The 25187-nt window shown below is 40.0% G+C and overlaps 1 protein-coding gene across 4 annotated transcripts in view; it reads left to right on the forward strand.

The window, feature by feature from the left end:
* The first annotated feature begins 5127 nt into the window (after positions 1 to 5127).
* Positions 5128 to 25187, forward strand: part of GLIS3 (GLIS family zinc finger 3) — a 161411-nt gene continuing 141351 nt past the window's right edge. For 2 of the 4 annotated variants that reach the window (XM_042013008.1, XM_042013009.1), the window contains exon 1: positions 5128 to 5194. The gene's annotated coding sequence lies outside the window, so the exon portion shown is untranslated. Of the gene's footprint in view, positions 5213 to 25187 lie in introns of all 4 variants that reach the window. The other 2 variants (XM_042013006.1, XM_042013007.1) reach the window with 1 other exon arrangement.

Consider the following 25187-nt stretch of genomic DNA (forward strand, 5'->3'; position numbering starts at 1 on the left):
ACTCCCTTGCAATTAACTTTCATCTAATAATTTTATTTTCTGATCCTAAAGGTACATGGTATCATCACATACTGTCATAGTGACTGCATTCTTCTGCAAAGGTTCTGCATGTGTGTTCATACCATACAAAACTAGACTACAGTTTAAATAAATTAATCCTGTCTACCAGCACCAGCTTTGTCTGTATAAGAATGCTGGAGAATCAAACTCAATTTCTTTGGGGAGGTAAATAGAATGCATATATTTTTTTCATATTTGTTCCACAGACAGATTTCTTTCTGCCTGACCACTTACATGTAAGAGTGGGAATGGAACAGGCTTTATACATCTCGTCAATTCACAATGAAGGGTGAGTTGGTGGAGCTGCAAGGAGAGGAACTGATTTGATATAAGGGTATCTAGATGCTGTAAGGAGCTTTGGAGATCTTAGCAATATGCTCTTTATAGTGTTGGTTTCTTACAGTGTGGAGGAGAAATATATTACCCCATCCTCTGTGTAGCAAGTAAAACGCACTACAAAAGTAATATTTGTGAATTGTGGATATGGAAATGGGAAACTGAATTACGCAGAAAAAAGCTTTGTGGCCCTGCTATGTCATGACAGTATCAGACAGCCCTCCTTGATCTCATGTGAGGAGCAGGTAAATGCAACCTGTGACCTGTGATTGGAAAGATGGAGAAAATGGATCAGACCCCAGAACTTATGCCCATAATCCCCTATTTTTTCTACTAAACAGAGGTATCAGCCCTGAGATGCTGGACCATGGATGATGGCAAACAGTCCCCTTGAAGAGCTCCCCCTTGCTAGGGAGTCAGTCTAAACTAAGATGGGAGAGGTGCAAGTCTTGCTTTTGCACCTAAACCAGGAAAACCCAATTTGATGATATTTTAATATACTTGTGTCAGTAAAAGATTTCTATTATACATTATGTTATTTGAGATGGAATTCAGTGACTGTCTTTATTTTTTGTCATATCACTGTAACTACCAAAAAAATTGTTCTCATTTACACAGCAACTGTGAAAACAGAATAGATATGAAATGGAAAATCTGAGGTAAAATTATAGAATTAGACCAAGAGTGCTAGTTAGCAAGAATTTTTTTTTAACTGTTGCCACTAAAAAATTTTTTTTGAAAAAGCTACTGCGTATCTGTTTGCATCTGAGAAGTGAATGTTCAAACTTGTGTTCAAATCAGTATGTCCGAGGCATCAAGAGACAAGACCTCCTAATTCAATCAGTGTTCTCTAACCAATTATCATTGTATTCTAGGTACTCTTGAGATTTTTTGTTTTCAAAGGTATCTTGTGCTCCCATTAAACTGACTGCCCCAAGTTCGAAGGTGTTTGGGTCAAATATTTTTTTTAGTTTTGCTACAGAAATGCAACAAAATTAATTTGTCTAACAGTCCTGCTACATAGTATCTTTTCCCTAAAATTCAGTTCTGCATCTACCAGTACACAGAAGAAAGAGATAAGAAAAACTAAAACCAGCTGTATCTTTGGGTTGTCACATTCCTTATTCTCTGTTCCCTCTGCTACAACGGTTTTCCTCTGGACCCTGAAAAAAATAATCTGAGTTTCTATAAATTATGCTTCAATGCCAAGAGAGTCATTTCCTCTCTCAAAAAGGCCTCCAAATATACCAGTAAACAGAATAAATAATCTCATCTTCATTCAATTTCTTTCGCCCCGTTAAATGAGCCCTTTTCAGAATCTTTAGTCACTGACCATCTCCTGTCAGGGCTCGCTTATAAAGATGGTCTTTCCCTGGGACAAAGGAGACGAGGGTTTATATGAGCATGTGTCTTTTCCTGCACACCTGGGAGTAAAACTCTAGGACAACAAACCCAATGGCATAATACAAGAATCAGGCTAGGAAGAGACTTTGCAAGGACTGGTGGATACTGCGTTATTCCAACAGGCCTTGGGAAAGAGAAAAAGAAGAGAAAGGGCTCATTTTTTTCTTTAAAAAAAAAAAAAAAATTGAAAAATGCTTCTGGTGTTTGACAGTTTGTAAACTGAAGGTTTAATTCAAAGGTGCACTGTACCCTCACATAGCATGTAACTATACATTTCCTTGAGCAGTAACTAAAAGATTTTACTGAACTAAGAAAATTTGAGACTGAAGTGACAAATATCAATTTTTACCCTCAGGTCTTGGATGGCAGAACAAGTTCACAGATTCAGATACATTTATTGGATTTTGGAATCCACTAGCTCCATTAGATACATGCTTTTATATAGAAGGGATAAAATTTGCAATAGAGAAAATAAAAAGTAGTAGTTTTCTGAAGGCCTTTTCACAATTGCGATGTGTGCTTTATGTGAGGAATGAGTACAGGTCCATATTGATGGGTATGAATATGCAATGGTGTATGACAGATATGAACATGCATTTTTGTTAGCCACTAAGAAAACTGTGGATGCACTTACTAGTCTCACCTGGCTTATTTTACATAAACTTTTCTTGTTATTTCAGCACATCAAAAAATAAGAATTCTATTTAGTTTCTAATGTTAACTTTGTAAATATGAGGTGTTGATTGTCTTCCTTACTTCATGCTCAGGACTTCTCAGCAGGCTTTGCCCATGACAACAAAACCCCTTATCCTGCGTGTAGAGGCTGCCTTTATTTAGTGTTTTAGACCATGTGTTTCTCAAGCTGGTACATTGATAGGATCCATCACTTCTTTTCAGTTAAAAAACTGAGGCAATTTACTTTCCATACGTAGAAATAACTCGATAAAGCAAATAGATCTTTTTAACGGTGGTTAGATTTGGTTTCTGATGTTGTCAGGGTTTATTTAAAGCAATTTATTTTAAGCAAACTCACCATTTATTAGGTAGATTTGAATGACAATAAACCCTTTCATTGTATACGCCTTTTCTTGTTGTTTGTATTACTCATTTTCAGTGTGAGTCTTCCACTATCCTTACCATGGCTATCATGTCAGTTAGGGGATAATCCTTGAACTTTTTAGTGATGACTTCCAATTAAATGATAATTGCATAGAAAATTCTGGCATATAGCACCAGTAAAGAGACAGTAAACAAAAAACTCATCGAGCTCACAAGTAAATCTTCTGCTTTCATGTGGAAAAGACCCCTTCAGTTATCAGTTCTTTTAATATGATTTTTAAAGAGAGACACAGCTTACAAATATTTGTTTTAAATGTGCTATGAATAGTAAATTTATTTACAAGTATCTCAATCCCTAAGGGTCCATACACTTAGAAAAAACCCCAAAACACTGGAAAGCAACAAACCTTAAAAGAAAGACTGAAGCCTCAATATCTCTGCTATATTTTCCAGGTATGCAAAGAACACAATATTGACTTCTTACAAACTTCACAGTCACATAAATTGGATGCAATATGAATGAATGACAAAGGACCTTTAGCTCAGAGGAGTTTGTTCAGCTAAGGATTAAGGCTAACCTTGAGGAGCCCAGTGATGTGGACACACCAAAACACATCCCTCCTCCTCAACTCTCCTCCAAACAGCTCTTGCAGCACAACAGGGATACAGGCTCCCCTTCTCCTTGGAAGAAGCAATCAGGACTACCACAGTGCCATTCTCATTCTTGGAGAACTGGGATTAAAAAAAATTTTAAAAGCTGGCCTGGCCATGCTTGGCATGAAAGGCCCTCACCTGCTGCACTCTTCAATTGCCCATACATGCTAGTGGGCTCCCTTGCTGGGAAACTCCCCTGCTGATAGGGCACCCTGCCATAAGGTCTGCATGCTCATGCTGGTAGAGCGATAGGGCAGTTTTCTGCTCTCTGAGCCTGGCTTTTCAGCTGGTTCATTCTCCTCCAGCTTCAGCTCATTTACACCCTCAATTCCCCAATTACAGCAGAGGGGAATAAAACTGACTCAAACTGAAAGAACCAATGTGTTTCAATTGTTGGGCCATATCCTGCATGTGTAGGAGCCTTTTCCAGAGCAATGGGTGCTCTTCATGGCATTTACCTCTCAGCTGCAGCTGTTTTTGCAAGAGCTGATCTTCAGCCTTGGGCCACAATATCCTTGTGCTTTTGCTCCGAGTGGATACTTCCAACTTTATCACATTGCTAGTCCTATGGTATTTTGAAGTCAGATCTCCATCTAATTGAGAAAGGCTCCTGCAGGCATGTCGCAGCTTTCTACGCCCGGTGGAAAAGTGCCACCAGGTATTAAGCCCCTTCATCCTCTTTCCCACTTCCAAGGTCCTGTTCCTCTGGTTTACCTGCTACCTTGCCCTACCATTACATCTTCTGGTACACCTCCCAGACAGGTCCCATCCAGGCCCTCTCACAGCCTCCGTGCAATCCCCCACGCATTCCCCATAAAGCCCGTGTGTACCCCCACACTATCCTCCAGGGAGCCTGCAACCTTTAGAGCTTCTAAACATTCCTCCTTCAGAACTGGTGCAGCCCCGCACCTCCTCCGGTCCCGTTACACACAGATACAAACACCGCCCCCCCTCCCCTACTGCAAACCTCTCCGGCCCCCGTGGCACCCCGGCGTACACCCATCACCTCCAGCGCCTATGCAGTCCCCCGCCAGCCTCCCCCTCGGCATCTTCCAGCCCCTACACGGCCACCCTACTAAGCCCCCCTCCACCACCTGCGCGACCGCCGGGCTCCCCGGCCCCTACACAGCCGTGTCCCTCCGCACCCACGCGTCCCTCGGAGCAGGGGGCGCGGCGGGGCCGCTGCCGGCGGGACGCCGCTCCCCCCGCGTGGCGGAGCAGGCGCGGCTCGGCGGGGACAGCCCGGGCCGCGGGAAGGGTTAACGCCGGGCCGGCGGGCACATGACAGCGGGGCACGGGCGGCCGCGCTCGGCGGGAGCTGCGCTGCCAGCGGGGCAGGCGGGAGGTGAGTTTCCCGAGCCCCGCGGCGGCTCCGCGCCCCGCCGCGCCTGCCCGCGCCCGGGGGCGTGCGGCGCGGCCCAGCCCCTCCGCTGCCCCGCTCGCCGGAGCTGCCCCCAGCCCCGCGCCGCCAGCCCCGGCGGGGAGAGGGTGAATCGGCGGCTCACGGCCTCCGTGTCAGCGCGGGGAGGGCGGAGGAGAGGGGAAAGCAAAACAAACGCTCTTGTGGTGCCGTCAGTTCGCGGTTACTCACCTCGCCGGCCGGTCCGCCGCCGAGATGGGGACGCAGCGCTGTCTGGAAGGACGGGACAGACACACGCCCGGGAGATTTGTCATCCCACTGGTGAATAACCGGAGATAGGTACCCGCGGAGGGAGGCTGCGGAGCGGCGCGGGCGGGAAGCCGGGAGCGGCCGGGGGTGCCGGCCGGAGTGATGTGCATCCCGCGGGGCTGCCGCGCGGAGGCTCGTGGCTCTGATGCCGGGCAGTGTCCCGCCCGGGGCTTCCTCTCATCCAGAGACTGTCCGCGGTCGCAAGAGACCAGTCGTGTCGAGCTTGGTGAGGTGACAGCTCTGTTCGTCTGCTAGGCTGTATGTTGCTAGCAACTCCAGCCTCTTAAACTTGAAAGTTTCGCAATTCATGGCTTTTAGCTGTGCCCTCCTGTCTTATTCGCTTTTGGCTCCGGTTGAAGCTGCTCATGCTTTGGCTGCGAGGTCTGTGGGGTGAGCCGTGGTTGTGATAAGGGTGGCGGTAGCTGTCCCCCGGGCCATCAACCGGGCAGTGTATGGTAGCCTCCTGCACTGCCCCACCACGAGTGGTGGTCATAGTGGGGGCACCAGGGCAGAGCAGGTGTCCAATGGCCCCATGTCTCTGCCTCCGCCTTGCCATCGGCTCACATGGGGATATTGGTGGTTTCCTATGTGTTGCATGGACTGAAGATCTCACCATTGCTGACACTGCAGCATTAGGAATTGTGCCTGCACTTCTGGAAACTCCAAAGCCATTACAGGCAAAGTGAACAAGTGGCCTTGAGAGTAAAAGGTGCACGAATCAGGGTTTGCAGGAACCTTTGTTTGCTAAGTAAGGATGCTGTGGCCACTGATGGCATGTCAGAAAGCCTGCCTCACACGCCGATACTCAGTGCTGCCAATTTGTACTTTTTAGGTTCTTCAAGCATCTTGTCTGAAGTTTGTAGCTAGCCCTGATGAGAATAACTTTGCTCCTGGAAAGCTCATGCTGTTCTTTTGGAGCAACAAAACAGGGAGTTAGCACAGCCCTGATACTTAAGGTCCTGATAGAGAAGAAGCTTAGGAGATCTTAATTAACATAATAAAATTGAGAAGGTTTCTCGGGCAGAATGGCAAAAACAGTAACTACACTAGGATATACATCATCCTGTCCAGTGATAATGGCTGCCCTTTCGATGGCAGTTGCAGCAGTATCAATGACTGTTCTGCTCTGTGTTTGTACAGTCCCTCACACAAAGGCATTCCTTTCTGTGACTAATCTTCCTAGGAATTATAGTGATGCAAGTAATAAGTAATTAGTAGATTTCATTATACTAGCTCTGAGAAACTCAATCATGTTTGGGGGCTGGTTGCCTCAAGTGCTGTGGAAGATCTTTAGCTATCATTTGCCTTGCTTGTTCATGCTGTATCAAGAGGGCATTCTGGTGATACTTGAGAATGCAAAGCTTTCAGATTGTGTGACCTTTTCTAGTTTTCCTTGGCTGACGACCTGGGCCTTAGAAAAATGTGGTATTATCGGAGTACTGCAGTTTGGAATGAAGCCCCCTGTGGTAGTTCAAGAATACAGCTGTCAAGAAATGGATACAAATGACCAGAACAGTGGATGCTAATATGATGTATTTCTTATTCTCAGTAGTACATGAGTTCTGAGATGCTGGCAGATGTGGAGGGTGAGGAAGAAATTCTATATAAATTGAGACAAAAGCTTGTTTTTTAGCCTCAGTTTTGAAAGCACATTGTCTTCCTTTGTTGCAATTGGGATGCTTAATGTACCTATTGTTCCAAGCCTAATTTCAAGCTCTCAGTTATTATTTCTTTCCTAGTTAAATCTCTATGTGATTTTCCTTTTCAAGGAGAATTTATTACTATGCTCTGGTCTGTGAGCTAAAGCCAGATAACCGTACAAAAGCTGTAATACTTCCTATGCATGTGTGCTCTATTTAGAAAATGCATGGCAGCTTACACTTATATTAGGGTGTGTCTTTCTCACAAGCAGTTGTGAGACACAAAAACCTCAGGAGTCAGTAAGGCTAAGGTGAAGCATCCCTACAGCTTTTGGTGCCTGTTTCTTCCCTCTCTCCATCACAGTCTGTCCACCCAGACTGGCTCATCAGGGGTGTGATGTCAATACTTCTGAGTATTTCACTGTGGTGCCACTGAGAGGTAATGCTCCAAATACCATGGCCACGTGAAGATGGAAGGGCTGACAGGGGAGAATAGAGCTTTTAGGGTAGGCAGACCCTTTAGGTGGCCATGTGGTTGCTCAGCCCTGGTAGGAAGTAAATTTTTTCCTGGAATTGTGCCAAGGAAATTGTGGAGGGGGACATGGTGAGAGGCTTGGTTGTCCGTCATCATGTTTGGGATAAGGGAAGGCACTCACAGTCTTGGAACACACAGTCCCAGAGGAGGGGGTTATGGTTTGTGTTTGCTTTCTGTGGTGTCTGGTAGCTGTTGTAGAGGTGAGATGTCTCCAGTGGAAGAATAGGAAGGAGGTATGGTTCAGTCCCTTGTCTTTCAGTCTTCTCCTTTGGGACAGTGCTTGCTACCCTATGTGCAAAGTGCCAGCATCTGATAAGTACTTTTGTGAAAGCATCTCCTGAGCTGGATTTACTACAATTCCTTAAACTGATCTCTGCAGTGGAGTAATTTAGCTTTTGTTGAAATTTAGAAGTATTTTACCTCTTCATTTGTGGGTGAAGCAGTAAGCCAACTCCGATTACTTTTCAAAACTGCACTGTAAAAGTAGAGTATATAGTGTACTGTACTACAGACATAGATTTGTGAAATTTTTTTTTTTTTTTTTTTTTGCTTTCTGAAGTATTCATGTTTGGATTTTCCAAGGCTTCAGTTCAGCTTGAATTTAAATTTTATTTTAATGAAATTGAATTTATGAATCATTGCTATGGATTTTGAGCACTTATGTTGTCATAATATTATTGATGCAGAGTCATAGAGCTTTGAGTAAGGTCAGCTTAGGAGAAAAGAGACATAAGTGTTCTTTTGACATCTGTGGGAGCACAAAAAGGTAACTACAGTATCTTACTGATGGACAGAAATAGTGCATTAAAAGATAGAAAGTGCTTCTGTTCCTCTGGTAGAACAAAAGAATTTGTTCATACAGCGATTCAGTTTCAGGATATTATTATTTCTGGGGTTTGTTTGTTTGTTTTTGGGGGGATTTTTGTGTGTTTTAACTTGAAGCATTAAGCGTCAACCCTGCTGAGCACTGCATAACTTATTTCTAAATAAGTAATTGGATTTGGTGCTGTATTCCCACAATTTCCAAGATCACTTTGATTAGAAATGTATGGGGTTTTTCTATTATGGGTAGCTATTTATGGATCTGATGCAAAAGTTAGTTAGACTTTTAGAACAGAATTCATGTCCAATTGGCATTTAATTAGTTATGCATGCTTTAATGCACCTCTAGATAATCTGATGTTTTGGTCTGATTCAGCTTGGCCACTAATATGAGAAGGTCCTGATTTCTTAATAGAAATTGATACTAAAATACCACAAAATAATAATTTTTAAGATGGGAAGGCTTACACTCTCCAAGGTGTTTAATATGTTAAAGAAAGAAAATACTCATTTGCATGTCAATGCAATGTTATACATTTTCATAAACAGAATCAGAAAGGAGACTAGAGGACGAAAATGTAGAAGAATGACTTAACATGTTTCTACTCTCATAGAAAAGTTTGGTTTGTTTCTACTTGCAGGTCAATTGGTTCAGAAAAGAGTTTGCTAACATGAGGAAAGAAGTTAAGGGTCCAGAGACCTTTCTTCAAGGGTAAAAACCACAGCAGAAGCTAATGAGAAAAGACGATAGTATAGAACACTGTCATTCCTTGTAAGATATAATATTACTAGAGAAGAATAGCAAGGGACACCAGCATATTAACAACACAGGTTGTATATTGACCTCAGTTTATAGGGTTTGTAGGTCTGTGTAACCTGTGTAGAAAAATTCTGTTGATTAAACTAAAGGTGCTTTTGTTGAGTAAAGGTAATTCATTCATCATGTTAAAATCTTTTCTTGATTATATTTGTACTTTTCTAATGCAGTTAGAATTGCAGACAAGAATTACAGGGAAGAATGATTTTTATTTGTAGCCAGTTTATAGTGACATGGTATAAACCCTTGCCAGCAAAACATGCCTTTTTTTTTTTTTTAGTATGTCCTTTTCTGAAGACCTAATCACCTGTGTTAAGGCAAAGGACTTTCTGCTTTTAAAATAAACTCTGAGAATTTAAAAACATTCAGCTCTCCCTGTCCTTGGTTGAATTGGAGAGAGTGATTTATGTTTCACCCAGGCATGAAAATAAGTAATACTGATTTTTATTGGTGTACTTTACAATTTTTATTCCTGCAACTTAAAAATGTAACAATAAAAAATAGTATGTAGAATAAGACTTTTATGACCATTTAAGTGTGGTTAAGGCATATCTCTCTTAGGAGTTTTACTCTTGCATTTGAAGATACCATGCTTAGGCCTTTCATTTTTAGTGAGTTTTAAATGGAAACTGTGTGTGAATAACTATGCATAGATGTCTTTGTAGACATTTAGATGACTTTCAGTCTAGAAGTGTGCTGTGAATGCAGTTTTGTGAAATAAACAGGGATGCTTTGTGCTTTTTGACAGTTCACAGATGGAGAAAATGGAGACTGCAGAATCATAGTAAGCAAAGGTGTAAGTATGAAGGTTTCATGAAGTCAGTCATGAATGTACTGGTTAAAATCTTACTGGCTTCAGTGTTGAAAATTTTGTGCTGAAGATAAAGTTACCGTTCAGCATTTTGCTGCAACAAGACCACAACACTTCATTAAAACCTTAATGCCTGCATGAATGAAAACCATGATTGAAGCCATACTTCAGTATTGTTTCTATCAGCTTAATTTGTTTGTCTGAACAAGTTAATTAGGCACCGAGTCTATGATTGAACAAACTGCTTAAACATGTGCTTAATGTTAAACAGATGAACCTAGTGATGAAAATTGGGCCTGAGCTGTTCAGCTGAATTAGGGCTAAAGTTATACTCCATCTGTATGATAACTTAGCCCAGCGAGTTACACTGACAAGTGCAGCTTTTGCCTAAAAATCTTTTTTATATCAGGAAATGTTCAGATCTAGTAGATTCTGCCTTGGGGTAGGTTGTGGCTGAGATGATCTCTCAAACCCCTTACCAGTCTTGTCTTGTAAGATTAAATAATAGGAAAACATAAGTGATGAAAAGTCAGAGTTCAAAAATTACTGGTATAATTGGAAAGATGTCCTTGAGGATTTACTACTATGTGATTACATTTCAATTACGGCATATCTATAGGCTTATAAGCATCTTGTTTTGAAGTGATTGCAGTTGTGTTTATGAATGCTTCTGTGCTGTGCTTTCTTCCAGTACTTCTCTGTGGAGTGCCACAGAGTTTGAGGAACCACAGAGTCTTTTCTGTGGTTTTGGTGTTTTCTCTTCATGTTGTTGTATGTATATCCTTTAGAACGTGTACTGCAATTTTTCCTGTTTTGTCAGTATCTGCATGGTGGTCCCCTACTGCATGTGCTTTTCAGCATAGACTGAGGAGATGGCAGAAAAAAGTGCAGTAGCTGAGTTCATTCTAATGACAACTCTCTATCAGAGGGTCCTTTCAATCCTGGCTGCCTTATTGTACTTGCTCAGCATTCACTTAATGTCATGGCTGATTTAGATAATATGAAGGCAGTCGACCTTATTGAAACTTCAGCTTTTTGAAGAGTGGAGAATGGAAAAAAAGGTTTTCTTCATGTTAGAGCTCAAGTCATTGCTTGGCTTTGTTTTTTCTTCCTGAGAGACCATATAGAGCTTGTACTTTGTTTCTTGTAACCAGTAAAGTCACAAAGTCAGCAGTCATGTACAGTCGTCTTTCATCTATTACTTACTACAATATAATTTATTTCTATTTATGTATTTTTTTAAACAGGCATAATACACAGTAGATTTCTTACTGACTTTGGATTGATATCAGTAATAGCTGTGGGTCTGTAAAAACACACTTTGATTACATTAACTTCTTAAAAAGGAATGGGAGGTCATACAGTATGAGCCATCAGACAGCAAGTATTCTTCATGGACCTAGGATCATCCATGGACAGCAGACCTCACCTATCAGAATTCATGCAGGAACACCCTGCCCATCTTCAAATAGCAGCACCCCAATACCAGTTACTGGAAACTTGTCTGCCAGCCTGCACTTGGAGGAGGGATAGCTCCTCAGAGAAGCGTCATTGACAGTCCTATTCACACCCTTGCCCGAAAGTCCAAGTAACTAGTGGTTACAAAAGAGAACCCTTTATTACAAGTCCCACAGTTTTTAAAGCTAAAACAGCAAGAATTTTCAGATACTTTTTCCCCATGCAGAGGTGAAAGTAATATTCATTTTTCTACTGCCATCAGCAATAGTATTTTTTTTCCAATGGCACATATCTAGATGGTATTGGTTTAAGTAAACGGAAGCCAGTCGGTTCTTTACCACTCTTTTCCTACAAAGGAAGAGACACTGCAACAAGATGTCTTGATATTTTCCATGAAAGAAATTCATAATTTGATTATGCTCAGGGACTTTGTATTACACAGCAGTTGCTCAGAATCACTGAGTTGTCCTATGATTCTTTATAAACAGTGTATCTTTGCTTTGCTAACCTAACCTTTTGACTCAACAAATCCAGAGACTAATTTTATGTTCTATGGCACCACAATTTTGTCAGTGCTATCAGGAATACTCCTTGGATGCATGAACACACCTTTCCACTGGTGACTAACAGCTGCTTACTGATGAAAGCAGCAATAGTCATGCTTTTTTAAGGTGTCTAGGCTAGACATGCTGTGGAGTGCTTTGTCTTAACTATAGATTTGCAATTAATTTCTTGAAATCACTGTTTATGTTGTAGAAATTAATGATGCATAACTCTCACAAAATTTGGGGTCTGGTTCTCTGTGAGTAAGTGCTTGTGCATCAGATGAGAAAGTTCTTGACTGTTTGCTCTTGGGTCTTAAAAGTCAAAATGGAACATTTAAGTTTGCAATACTTCTTGACTCTGATCATGCTGGAGATGAGGATGTTCCTTTGGAGGAGTTTTTTTATCATATTTTCAAAATTTAATGTACGTAGACATGAGAATTTAATGGACAGAAATGAATTAAATGGTTTAAGATTAAATAAGTTAAATAGAAAATGGCTTGGGTTACTATCCAAGTGAAAGTGGAGAAAAGGAGTCAGATTTCCCATTTTATTCCAAGTGTGTTGCTTCTCTCCATTTGCTGTTTTTCTTTACTACTTCCCTTTGAAAATTTAGGAAGTTCATCCCTCTTTCGCAAGGCTTGCAAACTTGAAACCAGTACCATTCCAGAGCTAGTTGAAAGTTAACTGCACGTTGAGTGCTCTGCTGAGTCAGACCAGTGGTAATGCATATACATATTCATTGCGTGACCTCTGAGATCACTGATCTGGTGCTCGAAGTGCTGGAGATGGTGGGTGTAACCCACAGCATAGACAGCGAAAAGAGGTGTGGACTCTCCACATGATAGTTTTGGAGGAACTTTTCTATCTCTCTTTCTCTACAAGTAGAGCCTGATTCTTGCTGTCTTCAAAATTATATGTCTGAAAACTGAGAATCCGTACTGGGATCTTTAAAATAGCCCTGCATAATAGGTAATCCACCTACAGTATATGTGGCAGAGCAGCATGGGAAGGTGAAGAGAACATCAGCCAGTTTGGTGTCCCTGGTTTGTGGATTTTGAAATGGGATTTTTATCTGCTGTGCCTGATTGCTCTGTTCCTAGATGTTGTCATTTCTGCCTGTCCTTCTCAGCCTGATTAACTTGCACATATGTAATATAGTCCACTCTTTTGTGGGATAGCAAGTAGAAAATTCAGCTGAAGGCTGGCATTAGGGAAGATTATGTATAAACAGTGTGATATTCCTAAGATACATGTGGACTTCAGATATCAGCACTGGTCTTCAACATCTCTCATCAATGCAGCTCTTTTTGCAGAAGTTTTGTTACGAAAAATAATACAATATTTAAAAGCCAGCTTTTTACTGAATGTTCTAATAAGAATGTAATTTATTTTAAGGTGTGTAAATTTCAAACAGTTCAAATTAGAACAGTAATCTAGTGTCGTGATGTCCAAAAGTTACATATTTGAGGATTTAGTACCACCATATCTGCACTTTATGCACATCTGAATAGTAATTTTGTTTTCTAGAAAGTCTAGTAGCTATTCTTACTGCTTCATTCCTATGTGCAGACAGTGGACTCGTGAGTGTGAGCTGGACCACATTCAGGCATACCTTGAGTGTTCTCATGTCTCACGTTGTAATAACAATCCCAAATCTTTCTGAAAACAGCACATACTTTCTGAAAGCATTAGTATGTTCAACACTTCTACTTGGTTCTCATACTCAGTCAATGAAAAGATGATTTTGAAGTTCATTGAGAAGTATTAAAGATAAACATACCCCTGCTGGTGTAGGTAGTTGCAGGAGGTAGCTCTGGGAATAATTAGGGAGCTCACTTTCTATTTTTCCCCCGGCATTATTGGTGAACGCTATGGGAGGGAGGATCCTGCTGGAGGAGTTGGATCCTTGATCTGAACCACCGAGGTCATACTTAACATGCCTATGACTATTCATTCAAAGTTTAAGAGCACTAATATGATATATTGTAGTCTTAAAGCAGCCTGGATTTGGCTGATGGAGAATTTTTACTGCGAGCAAAATGCCCTGCTGACGTGCTGTTAGTCACATCGCTGCAGCTGCAGCACCTCCAGCCACTGCGCTCATAACCTGGTGGAGAGGTCCAGCGTACAGGGGGAGGGGAGAGGCAACCTGTCAGCCTGGTGTTTGGTCTTACTGAGCTGGTGTGTCTGGCAGGATTTTCAGTAATTGTGAGTGGCTCACATTCATGAGTGCCTTAGCCATCTCCATACATCCCCCGTTCTCCCTGGAGCAGGTGACACTACATGTGGGGGGAATTCAAGTCAATTGAAACCAGTCTGGCCTTTTGTTCTACCTTGACTGGTCTACTGGAATCAGTGCAGTCAGCATGTGGGTGTGTGATGAGGACTGTGTAACAGTTGTGAAGACTTGACATAAATATACTTGAAATGGAACTTGAGGAGGCAAATCTGGACATCAGCCCCCCAGATGGGGCACTTCAATAAGAAACACAGAAACTTGTGCAGATAGTCATGGACCCCCTTTGTTGTCCTCTTCCAGGCACTGAAAAGACAGCTGTCATCTTCTATTTCTGAAGTTCCTGCAGTGTCGCCTATTCATTGACGTGAAAGACAATTGTGTATTTTATTTTTTGTTTTCTTGCGAATGTGATTGTAATTTTTTTTCTGGTAAAATGAGTCAATTGGCTCATTTGTTTGCATGTAAGATGAGCTTGTTTTCTGTTAGAAATCATTAAGGCTCTTCCTTATCCTGGAAATAGGTGACAGACTTGGGATTTGATTTGATTTGATTTGATTTGATTTGATTTGATTTGATTTGATTTTCCCCCCAGAGACTATGGAAGAAGAAACAGCTCCAGTGCTGCTAAGCTGTGTGAGAACTGTGAACTTGGTCAGGGAGGATAATTTCTCTCCAGTTGCCAAAAGAGCCTTGTTTCACTTTTGAACAATAACCACGCAGGTCTGTGAGCAGTGTTATATGCTGCAGTGTTAAGCAGTAAGCAGCTTGAGCCGCACTTAAAATCTCTTTAACATACTTATTTTGCTCTCTAGTACTTTTGTTTTTTATGTGTCAGTTGGCGGAGTCTGAAAAAAAAGACATTCATCAGTATTCTGTGCAGTTCCTTATGCAGAAAGCTTTACTCAAACTCACTTTCTTTGTTCAGTTGTTTTCTATAATCAATAACCAGGCAGTTTTAAAGCCTGGTTATTGATGATGTTTAAGTATAACAAAGTAAGTGATAATGATCTTAGTTTTATCCAGCGTGACACATTTTTCAGCTTTGCATGTCTTTTGGTGGCCTTGATGTGCTTGAAAAAAAAACCACAGAATCCATCAAGGCAAGAAAATAATTACTTGCAGCTCTGGCAGCTGTTCGGAGAAATTCATTCTGAAGATAATAAGGATGGGCCTTGGTGGATTCTTTTCTCTTGTCTAGGACTTTCCCAAATGGCACAGCTGTGAACATGAGACTCCTTGAGCTTAAATCTGCAATTAGTTTTAGGGGCTGGATGACCAGCAGTCTTGGTTGGGCTTGAGCAGGTTCGCTGTTGCTGTTGGTATGCCTCTCCTAGAACGTGCAAGAAGTTTACTTAACTTTTATTTAAAAGGTAGTGCATAGGTTCCTGTTGCAAGACACTCCTTTGGAGTGCTTATTTCAGGCTTATTTATTTTTTCCTGTATCTTTCATATTTCAGGCATGGTTCAACTCCTGAACATAAATGATGTCTGGGCAACTCTTAAACGGAAATGACAGATGGAAGGCAATGATTTACATTGACTCTGTACTTTTACAATCTTTACCTTAGGATTCAGAATTACGTTTAAGAACAAAATGTTGAAGAAAATAAAAAAAGCTGGTGATGCCAAAATGCATGTTGGACTATGTGTTATAAAGGCCCAGGCAACTTAGAAAAATGCCCTGAAGAGTATTAGGCTTAATGCCAAAAAGGGGCTACTTTACACAAGAACTGTAAATCCACTCAAGAGTATTAGGCATATTGCCAACAGTTACCCATTCTGTGTTAAGAGTGTATTTTAACTTCTCTCATACCGAGTCGTATACCCTTTACCCTCCACTTTGTGGACCTGGACAGTGAGATTTAAAATTAATGGCAGCCATCCAAAATGCAGTATAGTGAAGGTGTTGGTTTAAGTAAGGCTCATATTTCTTTAATTTTCCTAAACCAAATATTATTCTTTCTGACTGGGGCAAACCCAATGGAGGGGATGGGGTGTATTTATCAATAGCTTTATGACACCTGTTTTCACTATGATGACAGCTTGTGGTTTTCCTCCATTGTCACTGATGCTTATTTATGTCATCCCAAAACTGGCCAATGACTTTTGTATCCTCCAAGTTTGCAGAGAGGAAAATTTGATGCCTCAGGTCAAGCCATTAAAAACAAGAAAACAAAACCTGATCGAAGTGTTGTATTTTCACTTTACTCTGAGAATCATCAACTCTAGTTTACGATTTTTCAGTTTTGTTTTATCACCAGGAGATGGCACTAACAAAATCTGTTTTCATAAAGAGAGATGTATGTTTCAGCCACATTTTTATAGGGGAAATTTTAGTAAAAATCTGGTTGAAGTATGAAAGTTCTGGAAGTTTTGTACCTGAAAATTCTTGAAAATGGTATTGAGGCTACCTACTCCTCTGGGTGAATTAAGATTTCACTATTTTGGTATGAATATGGGTAAGTCACATAAATTTCCTGTGCCTCTGTTCTTTTTGTTGGCAGTTTTTTGAAACGTTATTTTTGCATTCATAAAGTGATTTGAGATCCCCATATAAAGCACAACTTATTGATGTCAAACACAAAATAAATTTTAGACCTGCATGTGCATCTATAGAGAGGGAATAGGTTGTCTATGCCTTTTCATAGAGGAGCGGGCTACCAAAAAGCTGTCCTGTACTTCAGCATAGAAGTGTGCAAATACTAAATTTTGCAGTTGGATTTGGCATTTTGGCATATTTCTATTGTGTTCTTCCAGAAGTATATTGCCTTTCCCAGCAATGCTGTAACATGATCTTCACCATGGTAATGCGTTTCTTTATTTGGTTCCTGCTGCTGTAGACCTGTTAGATGGCGCTGAACAGGAAGCAAACCCAGTGTTTGCTTTGGTTTAGCTGCTCTCTCATACCCCTCACCCACAGAAAGCAATGAGAAGAGAAGCTGCTCTTCTGACATCTATTCTGAACATAAAACGCAAAATGGTCTTTCATTTACTTTCAGGGTTCTTGCACAGCTGTAAATGCATGGAGTACTCCTGCAAGGAGCAGGGAGTTGAAGTCGATAATTCGTACGGGTCCATTCCAAGTTGAAACATGCTGTGATTCTATGATTCTACAAGTTGTCTGCAAATAAAACTGGGAATGGTCTGAAGAAATCAGGAATTGTCTGCACCAATGAGATCTTTTTCTTTTCTATTTTACTTACGCCTAGTCTTTCCAAAGCTGAATTTTGTAATTAGTGCTTTCTCAGAGTTCAGGGAAGCTGGGGCAAAAAATACGACTTTTTTAAAGGACCATGCTTCCATGTTTGAACTTTGGCTTTACTTGGACAATTAACTGTCTTAATATGTACCTGATCTGTTTCTAACTGGGTTATAAACAGCTTGCACGTGCCCCTTTGTCTATGTTTCTGTTCCTCTTATACCTACCTTCCAGGTTAAATTTCATCTCAGGCCACTGAGGTGTTTTCAGGCATTTTACCTTATACTTCAACTAGCGGAGTGTATCTTTCGCTGCTAGTGGTAAAAGTGTACACCATTTTTTCAGCAGACTTGAGATACCAGCTCAATATGCATTGAGTGCAGTAGAAGGGGCACTAGGCAGGGAATACAGAGAGGAAGGTATGTGTTTAACTATCATATTTATGGGCCTAAGTCAAATACTGCCATTCTGTACCAATGTTTGTCAAATTCTGCTTGTGATAAGCATGGCCTTCAGTGTTTTCATAGACATTGGTTCTAGAGAGATTTAGAATTATTTAGGTGTCAGAGGGCTACATGTGCTGCTGAAGCTGATTAGCTGTTGAATTTTTTCAGAAGTTGGAAATCAGCTCTATAGTCTCCCCAGAATGTGGGGGACCAGAAGTTTCCCCAGAAGGGGATGTAAAGAAGACATCTCACATGAAATGTAGGAGGGCCTGAGGCAGGACTAGGGAATGCGCTTTTTCCTTCTGTGAGCCCTCTCCCTCAGTCTTGTGATACAGGGTACAGCCGAATACATAGGCCCTTGTGAAAAAAAAGAACCAAGCAAACAAACCGCATGTTCAGGCAATATTCTCCAGCTGCAGCTCTAAATACATGACATGGGACTTGAGATAAAAATCTCATTTCGTTGAGATTTCATGCAGTCAGTTCTACAGACACTATGTGTTTGATAAAATCAATAGTTTAAGTGGCTTTTCCTGGGCTTTTTAGAGAAGTCTATCCCTATTTAGTCTAACCATTTGACACATTAATAGTGTGGCTGTGTGGGGGTTTAGTGGCTGGCTGGAGTTAAACCAGGACACTTTGCTAGAGGTTTCAAATGTTAATGAGAGGAGAGCCTGTCTATAGTGGATTATTATGCATTAATGAGCAGGGACCACCACCTCCTCAAGTTTTTGTGTTTAACCCTGAGTCTCGCATTTTTTGCTGAGGACAGTACCAAGCTGAGAGGTCAGTAGAAGAGACGTACCTTCCCCAGCTTTCATTATTACAAAAAAGCAGTTGCTGCATAATATTTCCCTCGCAAAATTCCTGGAAAGAATTTTGATATGACAGTCAGGTGTTCACATGGTAGGCCCATAACGTCCAAGGAACATCTTCAGGGCACGAGCCTGCTGTTGGTGCTTGGCGTGGTTGAACTTCAGCCTGTGAGAAGTATTGGTGTCCTGGCTGACCCATGGTGGCTGTGTGAAATAGTGAGGAAGCTTCTGGCTTTCCCACTGCACTTGCTGCTTGCAAATATGTTCAAAAGCCTAAAAATTTAGTCCCCTGAAATGATAACAAGTCTGGCTCCAGCCAAATTCCAGTTGAAATCAGGGTGTACCCAGAAATTAATATTTGGGCTCTAGTAAGGGATTTCTTTGTACATTGGTGTGATTTATCTGCATTGTCAGAATGGTTCTGTGGCTTTGAGGGCAGCCTGGTAGGGTAAAATGTTATTTTCTTTCAGAAGGCATTCCTTTGTGTCCAGAAAAGGTTGCTTTGTCTGACTCTACCTTGGTTATTTTTTAATGAAATTAAGACTTAAAATTTAGTAAATTTTATTGGAGATAAATAGGAAGCAGAAAATATATTTAAACAATTGTGAGTGGATGCAGTACCTGGTAATCACATGCTTTTCCATTTTTACTTCCTTGCAATGTCTGCTCCTTTTTTTCCCCTCAAATCAAACAAACAAAAAGAAAATAAAAAAGAGAGAATGTGCTTGGCCACTGCTATCTGGTCTGTATCTCATCTGCAGGGAAATAAAATCCATCAGATTAAAATCTCTCTCCCACTGAAGAAGCTATATTTGGGTCTGCAGCAGAGCAGTGGGATAATGCTCTTTCCCTGAAGTTTCATGGAACTGCTACCATCTGCAGGAAAATCCAAGTCTTTCTGCTTTTACAAATTTTTTGAGTGATTCCTACGTTGTATTTAGAAAAAATCCTTTACAGAACTGAGATTTGAAGAATTATTTACTGAGATATTCAACAGTAGATTAAAACTAGTATATTAAAAAGCACCAGTAGATTAAAATTTGCGATGTGGCTAAAAAACCACTATTAAGAGCTTGCAAATTGAAAATGGCAAATGCCAACTGGAAGTGGTAAGCTTCAAAGTCACTTTTACCCCAAAATATTCTCTCCTTTTCCTATTGATCAAAGATAATACTAAAAACGAAAATCATTAAATTTGGCAGATTTGCTTTCTGTGTCAGTGGTCCGTAAGTGGTTTAGCTCTACTGAATAGTACTTTTTTGATTTTGGAAATGGAATTTCCATGCGATGTCTGATCCAGTTCTTCAGCTGCAAGTGGAGGTAACAGCTGTTAATGCTGATGGAGAATGCTGGTTGGCCTTTATAAAACAGATATGCCAAGCCTTATGTAAGTTCTCTAAATTAACCTGTTATAAAAAATAGGATAGCTAACATAACTAGGGAAGAGACTAGAGCTAGATGTTAACTAGAGCTAACATAAAAAAGAGTACAAGCAGTAAGAAGAGAAATCAAAATGTTTATTCATAAAGGCCCTATGGTCTTTATATATGGAGTCCTTGCTGGCAGCCAGTGCAGGGGTTTGGGTGCAGTGAGACATGGTCCTTTCCAGTCCTTTGCAAAGTCTTTGTGCCTGTTCCCCTGAGATGTGACTTTCTGTCCACCCACAGCCGTGCTTCTGCTCCATTCTGGCACTGTGTTGTACCCTGTAGTCTCTCCAGCCCTGTCTCCCTCCACTAGCCCAGCAGCTGCCAAAAGCTGCCCAGCAGCTCCTCTCTTCTCCAGGGGTGACCTTGATGCTGCCCCTTCTAAAAGGAACATACTGCTCCATGCAATCAGGAACATACTGCTCGGGTCAAGGTATCCCAGCTTCTTTGCATTTTCAGGAGCTGTGTGATAGAAGACCTTGAAAGCATGTTGGGAATGTTTGTTTCTTTAAGAAAGAAGAAATATTATAGTGTAATTTCCAAAAAAAGGTTCCAAAAAGATATTGAATTCCCCTTCAGAGAGGCAATATTTTGGCTGGATTATGTTATTAATATTATAATTTATTCAGGTTTTGTTGGTTATGAACACCAAGAGTGATGATTTCATATGAACACCAAGAGTGATGATTTCATATGAACATATGAAATTGTACTGGTTTTTCTGTTAAGGTGGTATTTAGTACTGACTGGACTGAAGATAGATATACAGAAATGAAAAAGTTTCCTGTCTACTTTTCAGTATCCGCAGATCTTGGGGTTATGATGAAAAATGTTTCTCTATATTTCACCTGAATGTCTCTTTTGATTATTTTGCCTTTTTTTTTTTTTTAATGTTACTTGAGTACTTTCAACTAGTGTTATATTCTGGCTTTTGCACTAAAAAAAGTTACCTTTACTTTACAGTTAAGCAATACAGTTAGTCTGTCTGTTTCTGAGATGAGTGAGATTTGGCCAGTGTAAAGGCCTTGGGGTTACCAAGAGTTTTACTATGAACATTTTGGAAACATCCCAAGTAATGTTTTGAGCACCAAGTTTAAAGAAGGAAAAGGAAATCTCTAGATGTGGTTTAGTAATTTTTACATAGAAAGTTAAAAAAAAAATAGATCATAAAATGGCACTTGGGAAAACCCAGAATAAATTCATAATTCATGCTTTATTCAAATACCAGTATATTATGACAGGCAGTCATCATCATTGCTGACATGCCACTTTGGCAGGTAAATACAGTTCTTAATTGTATAACATACACTTTAACGTGCTTGTTATTTCCTACTGAGCCATTTTTAATGGCTTATTTCAGAGTTCAGTTGTACAATATTTGACCTAGATCGAACTTGCATTTGTTGTATACTATTCTTGGAACATTTGTTAATAAATCTGCAGCTGGCTGTCAAGTTCCAGCTAACCAAACTATAATTGGCCTGTCAATCAATATTTACAAATAAATGTTGTTTGTAAAAAAACTACTGACCCAGCATTGATGTCAATTAATTAGTAAAATATATCTTCTAACACAATCAACTGTTTCCTGTGAGTGTTCTGATGTTTTTGGCACTAGAACATGGCTGCTTGGATATTTATTTGCATAAGCAAGTAGCTATAAAATTAGTTGATTTTCAAATAGGAGGAAATGCTTAAAAAAATTTTAGTAATATAAGAGAAATGCTGCTCATCTTGGGATCTCAAGACCCGATGGAAGATAAGTTGGTCACGGTGTGTCCTCCATGGCCAACCCATGAGCAGTGGGATTGTTAATGCTGCTCCCTGACTCTTTGTCCAGAGAGGTGCAAGGCTGGTGGGTGTCACCTGTTTAAACTATGCTGGGATTCTTGTTAGATTTGCTGCACCACCAGAAGTGGCTTTCTGTATTGACTTCTTACTGTGTATCTTTCCCATCTTGCACGTACTGTCTCAGCTACTTCCCTTTTTTGGTGTGAAATGTGGTTACACATCTTAGTTCCATGTGAAAAGTAATATATTTTTTAATGCATCATGTGTGTTCATAAGAGAACAGAGTATTTGTCTCTGAAATTACTGGGTTCATGTGATGGGAATATTGTTTCTGGCATCTGGATTGGTTGCATAGAATTGTTATTTAACTGCACTTGTTTTGCTGTCAAGATGGAAGAAGGAATAGGGAAGTCATAATGAATTTTCTTTGGTTCATTGAATGGATTTTAAAAATTAATGGATAGAGAAAAGAAATGAGGAAATTAATTTTATTTAGATTTATGTTTTCACAGCCATTCATTCATTTGTAATCACAAAATCTGGGCAGTATTCAAATCCCAGTAAAACTGTCAATTTTTGGTGAATCTATTACTCTTAACTTGAATGGGCGTTGAAATAATTTGTTTCACAAAATGGCTTTGTGTAATTAATAGTTAAATTGCTAACTCCATCTAGAAACTTGTATAAGACCAAATCTATTAATTAAAAATTTTTTTCCTATGTCTGCTTTGAATTCCTTTCTCACAAAAGAAAAATAATTTTCTTGCTAAATATGGAAACTGCTGAATGCTTTATAACTTTTATTGGCCTCATGACAGTCTTGTGCAGAAATTAGGTAGGGTTGATATCTCACTAGGATGTTAAACTTACTGGGTGTTTGAAATGTGCAGCAGCTTTGAGTCTGCCCAAGGAAATACTTGAGAAACAAAGGAGTCAGACCACGTGTCTAGTTAGCTACTGGAAAACTATTCACCCATGCCATTTCCACAGAGTCTTCTGTGTGATGATTACCAAAGGCCACTGGTCCCTATCAGTTGGGATGTGGGTAAGTGCTGGTGACCCCAGCATCACAATTCTGTCTCCTTTCCCTCTATGACTGCTCTGTCAACCAGCATTTCTAGAAACCAGCACGCTTGTGCAGCATGTGCCTTGGAGCTTCATCCTGTACCTCAGGTAATTCTGTCTTCTCATTTGTATCTTCTTGGCACTCTTACCTTCCTACAGCTCAGCTTCTTCCAGGTGTGTCAGCAGCAGTGATGGGAAAGGAAAACTAGCTACAAAGAGCAAGTACAGTGAGTTGTAATTTTGTGAGGTGGAGAAACTGAAACTTGTGGCTTGCATGAATTCTCTCTTCCACTTGTGTGGGAAAAAAACAACCCCCCCAAGTCCAGTGAAGAGTCTAATATGAAAAATAAATCTAGATAGATACTGATTTTAAATTTTGCCTTTGACAGATGTAAATATTATCTGATACAGGAAACAGATGCTGAAAACCTGTTGCCTCCTAAATACTACACTATATAAGGTTAAGGGCTAATGGAAGTAAAGGATCATCATGTGGACCTCAGGAGATGAAAACCCCGGTATACATAGGGCAAGCAGGATTGGAGTTAGAAAGTGTAATTCAAATACATGTATAATTACTTACCAACATTACTCTTGATTCAAATTTAGCTTGTGATTAGCTTCAGTTCTTCTGTGGGGTTTGTAAATCTGTTTTTATAGCTTTGGTCTTAATATTCAAAAGACTTATTTAGACTTGTGGATTTTCTTATCACTGTGCACTATCATTTTTAAGGAGAAAAATTTTTTTTCTTCTATTTTCTTTGAAAGACAAATGGCTGAAGCCTTCAAACCTAAAACGCAGTGTACACATCTTCCTCCTATTATGAGGAAAAGGATCTTTCTTTGTGTGCATTCTGTAGAAGACTGTTGTGAACATCAATGACTATGGTACTAGAAAAAGTGTAGTGAGGAGAAAATATGGCTATCCATGGGGCCTTGAGAGTGGGAAGGTAAGTCCCACTGCTCTCTCAGAGAGTTCTGAAAATACGATCTGGGAGGTTCTTTCTACACAGCTGTGTCTTCTGTTGGCCATGAAAACAGGCATTTTTACATTTTTGTTATCAGCTAATACTGCAGAAATGCTCCCTGTCTCCATCAGTAGTTTCTTTTTTAATCTAGAGATTTTTAAAATTAACCTCTTCCATTGAGAGAGGTGGTAGCTCTGTGCAGGTGGAAAGACAATTTCTTTCAGATTGTAACAACTTCTTGCCAAAAGGTGAAGTTGAAACTTTGAATGAAAGGTTGCTGGAGCAATTTATTTTTAGCATTTGTGGAGGAGTGATAGAAGTTTTATTAGAAAATGCTGGAGTTCTATAGAATCTAATAGAAAACTATGCTTATACTGGCTGTTTCTTCAGAAGTGTTGAATGCATAGAAGAAAATTTTATATTGATTCTATACATTTTAACTGGTTTATTTATTTCATTTTCATTAAATCCTGTAGTATGGAATTCCGCAAAGAACAGATTTTTTGGAAATTAATATGGTAAAATAGTGTTAAAAGAAAGCCAATTGAGTTTGGATTACAAACTGCCAAAGATAAATCACTTACAGATTAATAGTATCTTTGAAAGGGTATATAGGATCTTTTTGTCTAGCTGTCTTTTGTAAACTTTCCAAAAGCCTTGAATTGTTCTAGAAAAGGAAAAACAAACTGTTAAAGAAATAACAAAGCGTCTGATTTTCTGACTGCAAACATTTTTTAAAATGTTTTGAATTATTGAAAGAAAACACTGAGCGTCAATATTTTCAGTCATTTATACTTGGTTGTGAAGGGTGCAGTTTGAAGTTCAGGTGACTTGATTGAAATTAGTCAGTTGCTGCTGCTAATGCAGTGTAAGGTTTAAGGTTTGCTTCTTAGAGTCTATTCTCATCCATTTTCCTGGTGAATATTCTAATTATTTTCTATTCTAAATATTCTAAGTATTTCTGCTTATTATCTATTTATATAGTAGTTTATGTACTTATCCTAAATTTGCATGCTCATTATTAATGCAGCACAAATTCAAAATTCAAAAGATGCAGATGTCCTTTATTCCTACGTACAAGTGAATCAAGCAGTGTAGCTGTCTAACTTGTGACCAGAAAAATAGTGGCCACTGATTACTTCTCAGTGTTTGTGATAATACTCTCACCACCGAAGCAAAAGACCATGTCATCTGCCTTTTTTATATTGCATTAGGACATGATGCCTTGTTTTCCCCCTTACATGAAAAACCCCCCCAGCCTACTGCACAAGAAGGGAAATACCTGCATTGTGATCATGTCTGTTACCTATTGTGGAAAACTGCAATTTCTTTCCCTTAACTACAGTTTTGCTGCCTTCTTACTAGCAATTCCTGTTCAAGGTGCTCTGAGTTGTTGCTAATACTCTGCCAAAATCTATGACTGTTAT

Source organism: Corvus kubaryi, unplaced genomic scaffold (assembly GCF_017639235.1).
Source record: "Corvus kubaryi isolate FWS band 111438036 unplaced genomic scaffold, C.kubaryi_AGA036_p1.0 split1-37296, whole genome shotgun sequence".
Taxonomy (NCBI): domain Eukaryota; kingdom Metazoa; phylum Chordata; class Aves; order Passeriformes; family Corvidae; genus Corvus; species Corvus kubaryi.